The sequence below is a fragment of the Protopterus annectens genome, chromosome 9.part0 (assembly GCF_019279795.1).
Source record: "Protopterus annectens isolate FY-2018-M chromosome 9.part0, PAN1.0, whole genome shotgun sequence".
NCBI lineage: Eukaryota > Metazoa > Chordata > Ceratodontiformes > Protopteridae > Protopterus > Protopterus annectens.
The window spans coordinates 891,537,872-891,552,697 of NC_056743.1; the positions used below are offsets into that span (position 1 = coordinate 891,537,872).

Genomic DNA, 14,826 nt, shown 5'->3' on the forward strand with positions numbered 1-14,826 from the left:
GAGGAGGGGAACCGCCAATGGGGGTAACCTCAGGCCCAGGGGCTCGGGTGCCTACGGACAGGGAACTGCCAAAGACCCAGTCTCCACGCCCAGGAAGGTGCTGGTAAAGCCGGGAGATGGCAAGAAGACTTGGCCAAGGCACTCCTCATAGCTCTGAAAGCCGGACCCCAGAATCCTGGGAGTGTCCGGTCCCCGAGCCATGATAGCAGACGGAAGTCCCGCAGCAAGCACCGAGAGGGAGGCTCGGACCCGATAGCATAGGTCCCGAAACATCACCCCCAGGTCCAGCCGAAGAAGTCCGTGTACCAAACTCGGACCCGAAGGCCGGGGTTGGAGTAAGGGTCAGAGCCGACCCTAAGATCTCCACCGGCTCCAACAGCACCTGCTCCGACGGAGCCAAGCGGTCGGAGGAGGAATAGCAATGACATGGGCATGGGCCATCGGCTCCGAAGCCAACTGGGTCGGAGCCGAAACAAATTTTTGAAAGACTGGGGACTGGAACAGTCTTTGGAGCACCCTGTCTATATCCGAATCCGACATCCTCGATGACCTAGAGGATATTGAACTGGTTCGAGATGGCCTCTCCAACGGCCCCAAAGGGCTAGGGGACCGGCTCCGAGGCGACTCGATGACTATCGGCCGAAGGAATACCCACACTAGTTTCCATCGGTGCCGAGGAGGACTTCGGGCCGAGGAGGAAGTGTCTGAGCGGGCAACCTTTGTCGGCTCCGAGACCAGTGGAGCCGAAGGTGACCCGCCTCGATGCCCCAGCCATCGGCTCGAAGCCAGAGGAGTCGAGACTGGTGGCATCGAGGCAGACCGTTCCGCCTCGGCTCCAAGTCCTTGGAGCCAAGGAGAAGCCTGCCTATGTCTTTTGGCGGTCGGATCCGACGGACTGGTCGGAGCCGACGCCCTTTTCATTTTAGCTGGAGAAGGAGAGGATGCTAAAGCTTCTTCAAAGGAGGGTTTTATTAAGCCTTTAAGAATGAGTTTATTTTTCCTCTCCTGGAGGACCCTCGAGGAAAAAGCGTGACACACACTGCATGACTCTTGTAAATGTTTTGCACCCAAACAATAAACACAGAGAGAGTGGTCATCTGTGATTGACATTTTAAAATTACATTTGGTGCATTTTTTAAAGCCCGAAGGCCTAGGATTCTGAGACATTATAACAATAATGCAGTAATTCTCTGACAGCAAAAACAACACTATCCTAACTTGACTTTCTGACTTAACTGACACTACAAAAATCAGTTAGAACTGCCGATTAGATAAACAATCCAGTAACAACAATTAACTCAAGGGGATCTTAAAACCCCAAAGGTTTGAGAGGGGTTGACTGACCGAGAAAGGCACTACAGATGAAGGAGGCCTGAAATCAGAACCAACGCCCAATCACACTAAAGGTTTTTCACTAAAAAACTCCAATCACACACAAAAGCACAGAGTAGCCGTTAAAACAGCTTTTTATGATAGGAACAGCAAATTTCTGACAGAAAAAAGTAAGTTAAATACTACTCAGCTCAGCCAGCTCGAGACCACGTCTTCGCTAGTTAGCGGCAAACGAGATCTGGGGGACTGGTAGTGGTGCATCCTGGGATATAGTAAGCTCAGCCAATAAGAGACTTCGCTCTTTGGCATAAGCGTGCCGAGTCGGAGCCGAGGGATCGGCTCCGAACCCATCAGTCAGAATGTAGGCGAGATAGGATCACATAACATCCTGGCTTTTGCCACCCAAGAAAATTATTTTCCTGTGCCCCTGTCAAGCAGAGCCACAGAAGTGATACCCGGGGTGAATTTCCGATCTCCCATCCAATCATCAAGATTTTTCTTGAAGAGTGCTAATGAGGAGCTTTGTTTGATATAGATAGGTAGGTAGTTTATTCTAGGGTATGGGAAGTCTCTGGGACAGGAATCTATCCCTCCAACATGTTCTTTTTATTGTGGTGACAAGACTGAGGTCCCTAGAAGGTGTAGCTTGGAGGGATTGGGATTTCTTTAAGTGGAGCATGTCCAACAGCTCTGGGTTTGACATAGCTTTGCATGTTAGTCAGAGATCGCCTCTGAGTAGGCGATATGCGACAGAGTAAAGCTGGAGTTTTTTGAGACGGTCTGTGTAGGGCATCTGTTTGAGGCCGGTAATCCTCTTTGTGAGGTATTTATGTGGCTTTTCCAGTTGTTGTAGATGTCTTGTGAGGTACATACCAAAAGGGGCATTGTACTCGATAATGGGTCTAATGAGTGATGAGTAGAGGGAAACAATGACCTCTTTTTTCCTGGATGAGAAACCTTTTATGAGGTGTGCCACGTAGAAGGATTTCCTGACTACTGTGGCAATGTGATTATCAAAGGAGAGACTACTGTCCACCTGTGTCCCAAGGTCTCTTATAACACCTCGGTGTTAAGTAGACTACCGCCTATGTGGTAGTTCATGGGTACAGAGTTTTTACCAAAAAGGATAACAATGCACTTTTTGGCATTGAGCTTGAGGCCATGGCTTTGACACCAGGCATCTGTCTCAGTGAGGCCCTTTTGTAGGATGTCCACATCGTTAGGAGTTTTGATTATGGCTCCTAGTTTGCAGTCAAAGACCTTCTGTGTTAGAGTGTGCTTCAGAGAAGTAGATACCAAATAGGAGAGGACCTAGGACTGAACCCTGTGTTACTCCACTCATCACTGGTCTGAAGGTGGATTTAGAGTCTGCTACTTTCACAGTGTGGGTTCTGTCAGTGAGCCAGTTAGCAACCCATCTTGTGACATAGGGATTTATACCTAGTTTAGTGAGTTTATCTATAATTCCAGAGTGGGGGATGGTGTCGAAAGCCATGGTGAGATCTAGATAAGCGGTGTGAACCATCACATTTGGGTTATCTGCCTGCAGGCAGCCCTCAGTCAGCCTGAATACCAGAGTCTTGGGATTTCTGCATCGGATGCTGTCGCTTCTTCCATGACGTCAGGGGTATAAAAACATGCAGCCGAAGCCATTACATCAGTTTTTCTTGCCCCAGATGTCAGGTGCCCCCCAAAATAGGAAGCAATTACATGGTATGGAACACCCCCAGCAAAAAGCAAATACACATGATATAAGAAATGCCAAACAACAAAGATAGGTAGAAATACGGATAAGTCAGGGGGCTGAAGGAAGGTTAACCAGGACTGCAACAGTGAATACACTCGAACATCTACATTTATGGTACGTGTACACAACTGTACTATGTTCTTTGTGTTTCACTGTTGCAGTCATCACATTTGGGTTGATTACCAAAGCTAAGGAAGGGTGGAGGTAGCTAAGAAGCATTAGGGCTGGCAATCAGGCCCTGTAAGACTGCTGTGGCAAATCCAGCTCTGGATTTAGAAAAGATAGGCAAGAGGTAATGCTTGGTGAAAGTGTGTACAGAGCTCTAGGTTGCAGCTTCCAGATGTCCCTGGTAGGGACTTCCCTGAGGAACGCTGTAGTGGTTGATGTAGCCCTAGTGGAATGTGTTCTGATCCCCTTGTGGGGTAGATTTCCCATGGTGCCTGTAGCGGCAATGGATGCAGTGTGCTATCTATTTACAAATGGTTTGCTTTGAAATGGCCTTGCCCTCTGTCCCTACAGCAAAGCTGACTAGCAGCTGGTCAGATTTTCTGAAAGGCTTAGTCCTCTGCAGATAGAACATGTGCGTCCTGTGCATGTCCAGGGAGTGCAGGATCCTTTCCCTTTATTCTGTGAATTAGGGAAAAAAATAGGCAAATGAATGGACTGGTTTAAAGCCACACAAGATACCACCTTGGGCATAAATGATGGGTTAATCTTGAGGGAGACCTTGTCCGCATGGAAGATAATGAAGGGTTCCACGGCCATAAAGGCCTGCAATTGAGACACTCTTCTTGATGAAGTGACGGCTAGAAGCAAAGCTGTTTTCCGTGAGAAGAATTTTAACTCAGCTGTGGCAGCAGGTTCAAAGGGCGGAAGCGTGAGCTTTTCCAATACATAGTTAAAATACCAGGCAGGAGAGGGAGCTCTCCTGGGGGGGGGGGGGTCTTAAGGTCTTAAATTCTTGGCTCTCAGGAACTGTTTGAGCAGAGGATGAGGAAAAAAAAGGGGTGGCTCAGTATTACAATGAGCTGGGATGGCATGGATCTTAACTGACGAGAAGGACAGGCCTTTGTGGAGCATTTCTGCTATGTAATCTAGCATATGAGGTATGTTGGGCACCAGTTGTGTCCATTCCTTGAGAGTGGCTCCAGGAGCAGTATCTTTTCCACTTTTCCGAATAGTATTTTCTCGTACTAGGCCTCCTTGCCTCAAGAATGATATCCAGCACCTGCTTACTGAGAGTTGCTGGAAAAGAAATCAGTGGATGAGCCAGGCTGCTAGTTTCAGGGTCTGTAGCTGAGGGTGCAGAATCTGTCCCACCTGCTGGGACAGCAGGGAAGGAGTCTGAGGCAGGTGCCAGGGTGGCAGCACTGTCAAGCTGCGCAAAAGATGGTACCAGTGCTGGCGTGGCCAGTCTGGTGTAATCAGGATAGTTCTTGGTTTGTCCTGTTTGATCTTTAGTAGAAACTTCGAGAGGAGGGGCAGAGGGGGAAAAGGTATAGATTGAGAGGTTTCCCCAGGTGAAGGGGCAGGACCTCCACTTTCTAAGCTCGGCTGTGGGGAGTTCTGGTGCAATATTTGCTCAACTGATAGTTCTGAGGGGAAGCAAAAATGTCCACCTCTGGTGTCCTCACCTGTGCCTCAAAAGCTTGAATATTTTGGGTTCCAGTTTCCACACGTGTGGGTCCAAAAGATTTCTGCTTAAGTTGTCTGCCAGTGAATTTATATTGCCTGGCAGGAACTGAGCTTGCAGGTGCACTTGGCTGCTCAAGGCTGTGTTCCACAGAGGCATGACTAATCTGCAGAGTGGGTAGGAATGGGGTCCCCCCTGCTTGTTTATGTACCACATAACTGTGGTGTTGTCTGTCTTTACCAATAGTTGTCTTGGAAGAATAAGGCCTTTGAAGGCTATCAGCGCATTCTGTACAGCTAACATTTCTTTTTGATTGATGTGCAGGTGCATTTGCTTTGGGTTCCACTTGCCCTGAATGCACTGCCCTGCCATGTGAGCCCCCCATGCATAGTCTGATGCGTCTGTTGTTAGGGTTTGGGTGGCAGGGGGTAGAGTGAAAGGGAGTTCCTTGTTGTGGTTGCAGGCCTCTGCACACCAAAGGAACTCCATGTCCTTAAGCAAGGAATGATAGGAATCATTGTTTCCAGGTCCTGCGAATGTTGACACCAAAGACTTTTTAGGTACCATTGATGTTTCCTCATATGCAGTCTTGCATATGGAATTAATAGAATACAAGAGGCCACGAACTCCAGGGCTTGCAGTATTTTTCTTGTAGATAGCCGGGTTTTGGTGGCCAGTAGACTGAAGTAGTTTGCCAAATAAAATTGTTTCTCTGGAGTGAGGAATGCCATCTGAGATGTGGTGTTCAAGCTTGCTCTCAGGAATACAATCTGTTGGCTATGTACCAGTTGTGATTTCATTTCGTTGATTGTGTACCCAGTGAAGTTAGAAGTCTCTTTACAAATGCCAGGTGCAGTAGTAGCAAGTCCTGATTGTCCACCTGAATCAGGCAATTGTCCAAGTATGGGTAAATCTGAATGCTTTTCTGCCTGCAATATGCAATGGCTGGAGCTAGGCACTTTGTAAATACCCTGGGCACAGTATATAAGCCAAAGGGAAGTGCAGAGAACTGACAATGCATACAGCCTGCTCTGAAGTGTAGGTATTTCCTGCAAGATTCCCTTATGGGGATGTGCAAACAGGCTTCTTTAAGTCTAGGGTTGCTAGCCAGGAGTCCTTGGCTAGCACAGGAAGCAGCTGCTGGAGAGTTAGCATTTTGAATTTTGGAACCACCAGAAAGGAGTTGAGCATAGACAGATCCAGGATAGGACACCAAGAGTTTTCATTTCTGGGAACCAGAAACATTCTGGAATAAAAACATTGTCCCCTTTGGTCTGCTGGGACAGGTTGAAAAGCCTTGATGCTGAGAAGAGAAAGTACTTGCTTTTGGGCCTCTGCCCACTGGTTTGGGGGGAGGTCTGACCATCCTCTTAGGGTTGGGAGTGACTGGAAGTGGAATCTGCATCTCTGGGAAACGATGTTTAAGATCCATCTGTCTTGGGTAATGTATTCCCAGTTTTTGGTATGCAGGGCAAGTTTCCATCCTAAGGTGCAAGTACTTGGGCAAGGCTTGGAAGAGGTAAGGATAAGTCACTGTGCCATTTTACCATAGGATGGTGGCTTACTACTCCCTGTTTTGGACGTGGGAGCACTCCATTGCTTACATCTGTGCATAACCTGAGACTGAAGTCTTTGTGGTCTGCTGCCCCTGGGATAGGACTGAGAAGGACTGGAAAAGATCAGATTTTTGAAGGCCAATGCCTACTGAATCTAGGTGGCTGTACTTGTAAAAAAATCTTTAACAGTTTGCATAGATTTAGCTTTCTCCTCCATTCTTTTGAGGACTTCTGCTTTATTACCAAATAAACGCTCTTGCTTTAATGGTGCATCCAGTAAGTTTGCTTTGACATGATCTGGCAAGTTTTGTCCTTAAGCCAAGCATGCCTTCTAAGAACAGACCCAGTGACAGCAGCCCTGCAAGATGCTTCTAAGGCATCAAACCCACATTGCAAAGTACGTTTACTAACTTGGTTAGCAGAATGCATTAACTTTTGTAAATATGTGTTCTGCACAGTCAGGAATCAACATCATTTTCTGTTTAATTAGCTCCATAATATGCTGCTGATACTTTAGCATATGAAATTGGCAATTTAAGGTCCCAATGACAAAAGTAGCAGAGGTGTATAGCTTCTTACCCCATCTGTCTAAAGCCCTAGAATCCCTGTCCGAAGGGGTAGGATTTTTGGCAGATGTAGCTTTAATGCCTTTAGGTCCCTGGGAAATGGTCTCTGGATCTGCAGGCAGATTCTTAAAAGGGAATTTGTGAGAGTCAGGTACTCTATAGTACCGGTCAGGTTTTCTGGGAGCTGGAGGCAAAGCATCCGGAGTAAGGCTGGATTCCAAGAAGACATCATCTACAATTTCCAGAACAGGTGGAATAGCTAGAGGCCTGTGCTGAGGCAAGTTTATAAATTCCCTGAGTCTCTGTTTGGACTGAGAGTAGTCCTGGCTCTCCCAGCGTAAATGGTCTCTAAGGGTATGCAAGGTTTCACCAAAAGAAAAATCTTCTGGAGGGGAAGCAGAGGGAATGGAATCCTCTGTATCAGAATCCTCATAGGTAGATAATGGTATGTCCTGGTTGTCAGAAGGATCCGAGTCATCAGATTCCTGATCAAAAGAATTAGAAGGAAAATCAGTTCTTGGTCTCTGAGGGGGATGGGCTTCCCCTAATTAAGGTAATGAGGTCTTCAACCATTCTAAGCATTTGTTTTTGTGGCATATGGGCCTGAGAATGCGCTTTGGTCGTCGGTTTCCTAGGCGTAGTGCTAACTCTAGGCCTGAGAAATTTGGTATTTTTGGTTTGAAATGAAGTCGGTTTAATATGTAAATCGAAGGCCTGAATACACCCTCAGAAGCCAGTGCCTGCACAGCAGCTCCGGGATCCATCCAAGGTAGAGACATCCGCGGGTTCCATAGTCGAAGTAGCATCTCGCGGCATACCAGACTCTGAATGGGTCTCAGTAGAGGCCTGCGAATCTGCAGAAGCTGGTATCAGGGGCTGCGCGGAAGCACCTCACCGAGTACCAACGGACTGGCGACTAGCTTATCAGTAGCGTCGTCGGCAGTTTTGGACCTATGCAGTCTGTCTCTTTATCCTTGCGTTTTTTTGGAAGATCAGTAGTCGGATGGCTTATCGAAGCCATTTTGGAGTACGGAGATTGAGAGCGAAAGAATTTAGCTACAAAAATTGCCCGACAACCAATAGTTCAGGCATTGAACAAGGCACAAAACAGACGAGGGACATCGTGGTCTGGGCCTAACCAGGTGATGCAGTAAGAACGACAACCTCTGTGAGGTATCTGCTTTCCACAGGCAAGACCGTTATTAATTTTTTCTGCCATCGGTTAGAGCAAGATAAAAGGATCCCCAACAGGGTACTTATCTTTTAGAAGACTTCAGGTCTGAAACTCGAAAAATGAAAATTTCAAGAGGCGGCCAACCGGCACTTGGGAACTGCTTCTGCTTCGGGCACCGCACAGCAAGAAAGACTAGTGTAATGGCGTCGGCTGCATGTTTTATACCTCTGACGACCTGATGTCATGGAAAAAGCAACAGCATCTGATGCAGAAATCCCAAGCCTCTGGTATTCAGGCCGACTGAGGGCTACCTGCAGGCAGATAACCCAAATGTGATGATTGCAACAGTGAAACCCGAAGAACATCAGCACTTTTTCTGTGGGTAGAGAGGCTAGCATCCTGTCTGTTTGGATCCTGCAGCCCAGAAAAATGTGGTCTTGTGAAGGGGTCAAATCTAGGAAAGGGAAAATCTGAACTCCCTGTAGTCTGCAATAAACTATAACAGGAGTTGAGCATATTGTGAAGACATTTGGTGCCGTACAGAGACCAAAGGGCAAAGTACAGAACTGAAAATATGAGGAAACAGAAAAACAAAGATTTCCTGAACCGAGGGTGAAGAGGAATGTGAAGGTAGGCATCTTTGATGTCCCGTGATAACATGAATGCCTGGGGAAGAAGAGTGGGGAAAGTCAGCATCTGAAAGAAGGGAACTTTTACAAAGGTGTTTAAATGGGAAAGGTCCAGGATGGGTCTTCCAAGGGACATCCTTCCTGGGGACCAAAAACATCGTGGAGTACAATCATTCTCCCAGTTGAGAGGAAGGGACCTCTTGAAGCGTCCCCTGAGAGAGAAGAACAGAAATTACCTGAGGGAAGAATTCTAGTTGTTCTTCTGGTGCTTGTTTGGATGCCTCTGGAGGAGACGAGGGTTTTCCAAACCATGACACATTCTTTTTGGATGATGGAGAGGACCCAAGAGTCCTGAGTGATCTGATTCCAAGCAAGAAGAGAGAGAGAAAGGCGAAGGAACAGAGGAATGGATGGCCCTGGAGGCAGATGGTCACAGGCTACCAGGCTTGGACTGGGACTGAAAAAGGCCGTTTCTGAGAAGGTGAGGGTGGAGCAGACTTTGAAGAAACTTGTTTCAGGAGTTCTCTCTTACTTTTAAAGGAAGAAGGCATAACTGGTTTCCTAACAAAGGTAGTCTTTCTGGGTAGTTCCCCTGGAACCTGGGGAGATGAGAAACAAGGATACGTTTAAGATCCTAGAGCTTCTTGCCTTTTTCCTGTAATGATTTGTGAAGGTCTGCAGCTGAGCTACCAAATAAGACTTTATTATCTAGAGGGGCCATCTATCAGTTTGGCCTTGATGTCATCAGGTAAGGGTTGTAACCTGAGCCAGGAATATCTTCTCATGACCAACCCAGAGGCAGCTGCCCTGGCTGAGGCATCCTCAGCATCATAAATGCACTTGATGAAATGCCTAGTAACCTGGGCAGAGGAGTTGAGGATGGTGGACAGAAAATCCGGGAGCTCTGAGAGGAGCTTTCTTGCATCTGACAGGAGAGCCAGAGAGTATCTGGCCATGTGGGTCTGATAATTAATTGCCCTGAAGGCCAAAGTGGCAGAGGTGTAAACTTTTTTCCCCAGTCTCTCCATTACTTTGCTCTCTTTATCAGAGGACAGTCAAGAAGAGGAGGTCAGTAATATGAATGCCTTATCACCTGAAACTGATATGGTAGTTGGGTCTGCAGAAGGGGCTTTGAATAGGAATTCAGAGTTCTCAGGCACCTTGTAAAAAGTACAGTTTTGTACCTACCATAAATGTAGATGTCCGAACTGGATAGCATCTGCAGTCATAACAACTGGGTTGTCCTGTCGTCAGGCAGCCCTTCGGTCGGCCGGATTCCAAAGTCCGGGTCCGGCTTCGGCTGATGTCGCACTTCACCCGACGTCATCTCTGCTGGTCTTCGGGTATAAAGGCATCAGCTGACGCCATTTTCCTCAGTGTTTCTTGCCCCAGATGCCAGTTGCCCTCTTGGGGGGCTAAATTTTGGGTAAATGCCAATGTTTCCAAAAAGATAGAAGGCAAACACAAAAAATAAGCATGTATGTACATATATACAAACAAATACACCATAAGAGACTCCCCCCACCAGCTAGCTATTAGGAGGGTAAATACCCTAGGAGTACCACAGAGGGGAAGGAGGGAGGGTAATCCTGACTGCAGATGCTATCCAGTTCGGACATCTACATTTATGGTAGGTACAAAACTGTACTATGTCCTTCATGGATGCATCTGCAGTCATAACAACTGGGTAGAATACCATAGCCAACTAGGGGAGGAGGAAGAAGAGATTATGGTGTGGTTAGAATCCCTTGCAGTACAGCAGTGGCAAACCCTGCTCGGGATCTGGAATACAGAGGTAAATTATAATGCTTGGCAAATGTATGCACGGAGGTCCAAGTAGCCGCCTCAATAATGTCCTTGGTTGCCACTCCTCATAAGAAGGCTGTGGTAGTGGCTGTTGCCCTTGTAGAATGAGGCCTTATGTTCTGTGGAATTGGTTTTCCATGGAAGGAGTAACAGAATCGTATGCAATTTCCTATCCATTTGGAGATTGTCTGTTTGGAAATAGCTTTTCCTTCCCTTCCTGTTGCATAGGCTACAAAAGCTGGTCAGTTTTTCTGTTACTTTTGTTCTGTCCAGGTAGTAGCGTAGCCGTCTATGTACATCCAAGGTATGCAGCATTCTTTCCCTCTGTTTTGTGGGTTGGGGAAGAAGGTAGGTAGGTGGATTGCCTGGTTTAAAGACACTCTGGATACCACCTTAGGCATAAATGTAGGATTAGTCCTCATGGACACTATCTTGGTGGAAGATTAGGAAGGGTTTTACTGCCATTAGGGCCTGAAGTTCAGAAACCCTCCTTGCTGAGGTTATTGCCAGTAGGAAAGCAGTTTTCCACGATAGATGCTGTAGGTCTGCTGTTGCTGCTGGTTCAAAAGGTGCGAGTGTCAACTTTTCTAGCACAAAGTTCAAATCCCAAGCTGGCAATGGTGGTTTCCTAGGAGGTTTTACATTCTTGATCCCTCTGAGGAACTGCCTGAGTAAAGGATGTGAAAAGACAGGTGGATCAAAGCTGTATTCTGCTGAAATAGCTGATGCATGTATTTTGCTGGAGGAATAGGACAGGCCTGTATGTAGAAGCTCTGCCAAATACTCCAGAATGTTAGCAATATCTATATTCGACACATCTTTTCCTCTTTCAGCACTCCAAATGACAAACCTTTTCCATTTTCCTGCATAGTTCCTTCTTGTTGAAGGTCTGCGGGCTTCAAGGATAATGTCTTTAACCCTTTGGGAAAGTTCTGGATTAGTTGCTGCTATGTGATGTTCCATGCAGTCAGCTGCAACGTTTTTAGGTTTGGATGCATGATGCTGTAGTTGTTCTGAGTTAGCATCAAAGGCATCAGGGTTATTGACCACATTTTGTCCCGAGACATGCTCCTCAGCAATGGGTACCAGTGTTGTCTTGGCCAGTTTGGAGCTATCAGGATTATCCTTGGACGTTCCTCCTTGATTTTTAGTAATACCTTGTGTATCAAGGGAAGAGGTGGGAATGCATATGCTGTCAGACCTTTCCAGCTGAAGGAGAGCGAATCCACTTTCCATGCAAGTGGGTGGAATGTCCTTGTGCAGAATTTTTGAGCTGGTGATTGAGAGGGAAGCGAATAGATCTATCTGTGGCATTCCCCATTTCTTTGAGATGGTCTTGAAGATGTCCGGGTGTAGCATCCATTCGTGAGCATCCGAGGTGGTTCTGCTTAACATGTCTGCTAGAGTATTCTCCTTTCCGGTACAAATATTGCCTGTAACTGGATGTTGTAGCTGAGTGCCAGGTTCCAAAGGTCCAAAGTCATTCTGCATAGGGGTATGAATGAGTGCTTCCCTGTTTGTTGATGTACCACATGACTGTGGTGTTGTCTGTCCTTATCATCAAATGGCCTTCTTTGAGAAATGGTCTGAATTTTTGGATTGCCAGTTTTACTGCCAGCATTTCTTTTAGGTTGATGTGCAGGTGAAGCTGGTCCCAAGGCCCACAATCCTTGTACGCATTTGTCCAGCATGTGAGCCCCCCATCCTAGGTCTGAGGCGTCTGTTGTGATGGTTTGGCTTGCTTGATAGTTGTGAAAGGGTAGGCCTGGGTTTGACTGGCATGCTTGAGCCCACCATAGGAACTCCTGTTTTAGGCATGGGATTAGTGGAATTTCTGCTTCTAGGCTGTGCCTGTGTTGGGACCATAAATTCTTTAGGTACCACTGTAGTTTTCTCATATGTAGTCTGGCATGTGGAACCAAGATTATACATGATGCCATGAAGCCCAAAGCCTGCAGAACTTTTCTTGCTGTTAGCTTGTTCTGTCTTGTTAGTGCCAAGAAGTAAAGAGGGAGTTCTTTTTGTTTTTCTGCGGTTAGGAATGCCATTTGTTTTACTGTGTCCAATTCCGCGCCCAAGAATGTCCTTGTTTGGGATGGTATCAGCCTTGACTTTTGTAAATTGACTGTGTATCCCAGTGCTTGTAGCAAGTAAATGACCCTTTGTAAATCTGTTGTCAGCTTGCTTTTGTTGTCCCCTTGTAGCAGGCAGTCATCCAGGTATGGATAAATTTGGATTCCCTGTAGTCTGCAGTGGGCGATTACTGATGCCAGGCATTTTGTGAATACTCTGGAAGCAGTAGATAAGCCAAAGGGCAATGCTGAGAATTGATAGTGCTCTGATCCTGCAAGAAATCTGAGGTATCTTCTGCAAATTGGTCGAATGGGGACGTGCAGGTATGCCTCCTTGAGATCTAGAGTTACCAGCCAACACTCCTTGCCCAGCATGGGAAGAAGTTGCTGTAGGGTCAGCATTTTGAATTTTGGGACAATGATGTATGTATTTAAGGTGGACAGGTCGAGAATAGGTCTCCAACATTTTTCCTTTCTTGGAACTAGGAATAGTCTGGAGTAGAATCCTTTGCCTTGTTCTGTTATTGGTACTCTTTCCACAGCTCTCATCTTTGTTAATTGCATTATCTGCTGTAGAGCTTCTGTTTTTTGATTTGGAGGCAGGTTTGGCATTCCTCTTTTGACTGGTAAAGTGTGGAAGTGGAACCTGTAACCTTGGTCTATGGTTTGCAAAATCCACTTGTCTTTTGTGATATAGTGCCAGTTCTTCGAAAATAAGGTTAATTTTCCGCCTAATGGTGCTGCTATTTGTTCCCTGGTAGGCGGAATTAGAATCAAGTCACTGTGATTGTGCTGTTGTAGTGGTAGTGGCTGTGTCTGTGCCTCTGTTATTACCTTGCCACTGTCGTCCTCTGTAGGCACCCCTCTGGATTGATTTCTGCCTCTGGAACGTCTATTCCTGCCCCTTTGGGATCTTGTGGAGTCAGGAAAGGACCAATTTTTGGCAGGCCAGTTCCTGCTAAACCTTGGGGGCTGAACCTGCAAGAAATCTTTAACCGTTTGTACAGATTTTGCCTTTTCTTCCATTTTCTTCATTACCTGCTGGGCAGGTGTACCAAACAAACTGGCCTTATCCATAGGAGCATCTAATAACTTAGCTTTAACATGATCCGGTAAGACCTGTTCCTTCAGCCATGCATGTCTTCTTATAACTGTGCCAGTCATGGCTGATCTAAATGAAGCCTCCAGTGCATCATAGCCACATTTTAAGGAATGGTTACTAACCTGTTGTATGTTATTTACCATTTCTAAAACATATTTCTTATCTATACAGTCATCAGAGGATAGCTTTTTAGTTAACTGATCAAGCATAAACTCTTGGTATTGTATCATGTGAAACTGACAGTTTAAAGCTCTAGCTGATAGAGTAGCTGAGGAGGTGTAAACTTTTTTGCCCCATCTGTCTAAAGACCTGGCTTCCCTTTCAGAAGGAATAGGGTTTTTGGCTGTGGTCGAGGCTACTGCCTTAGGACCCTGGGATATAGTTTCGGGGTCTGCAAGTGGGGCCTTGTATAGGTGATGATGAGTGTCTGGTACCCTGTAAAATCTATCTGGTTTGGCAGGGGCTGGAGGTAAGGAATCTGGTGCAGTGCAGACATCATTAAATGCATCGTCCACAACAGAGAGGACAGGAGGTATAGCTAAAGGCCTGTGTTGTGGAAGGTGCAGAAAAGTCCTAAGTCTTTTTCTGGAATCTGAGAAATCCTGTTCCTGCCATTGGAATTGTTCTCGCATGGCATGTAAGGTTTCCCCAAAGGAGAATTCTTCTGGTGGAGAAGCAGCTGGAATGGATTCTTCAGCATCTGAATGTTCATAATTGGAGAAAGGAGCCTCTGGCTGGTCTGTAATATCTGAGTCATCCGCAGAATCATCAGAGGACACAGGCTCGGGGGGCTCTGCTCTAGGTCTCTTTTCTGGGGGCTGAGAGGCCCTGTCTGGGTGAGATTGAGATCCCCTAATTAAGGATATTAAATCTTCTGCCAGAGTAAGCATTTGTGAACTAGAAGTGGGCCTGGTTGAGGGGGGTTTAACAGGCACTGATTTAGTAGATTTGGCTGCTTTAGTCCTGGCAAAGGCCTTAATAGACATGGCTGCAGGAGGCCTAGCAGCACCACGTGCTGGGGTAGAGACATCCAAAGGGATGGTGTCTGATAAGTCACTAGAAACCACTGTTGTAGGTAAAATTTCTGAGGCTGATTCAAGTAAGGTAGCAGGAACCTCAGTAGTAGTCATTGATTCAGCTGTACTTTGATCAGTTTTCTCGGTTTCGGCCGAAACCGAGACACTCGCGGTTTGCTTAATCATGGTTTCG

General features: G+C 46.5%; 1 protein-coding gene across 1 annotated transcript in view; it reads right to left on the bottom strand.

The window, feature by feature from the left end:
- The window catches only part of R3HDM2 (R3H domain containing 2), a 2,908,810-nt gene that overhangs the window by 1,144,249 nt on the left and 1,749,735 nt on the right, over positions 1–14,826 (bottom strand). The window lies entirely within an intron of this gene.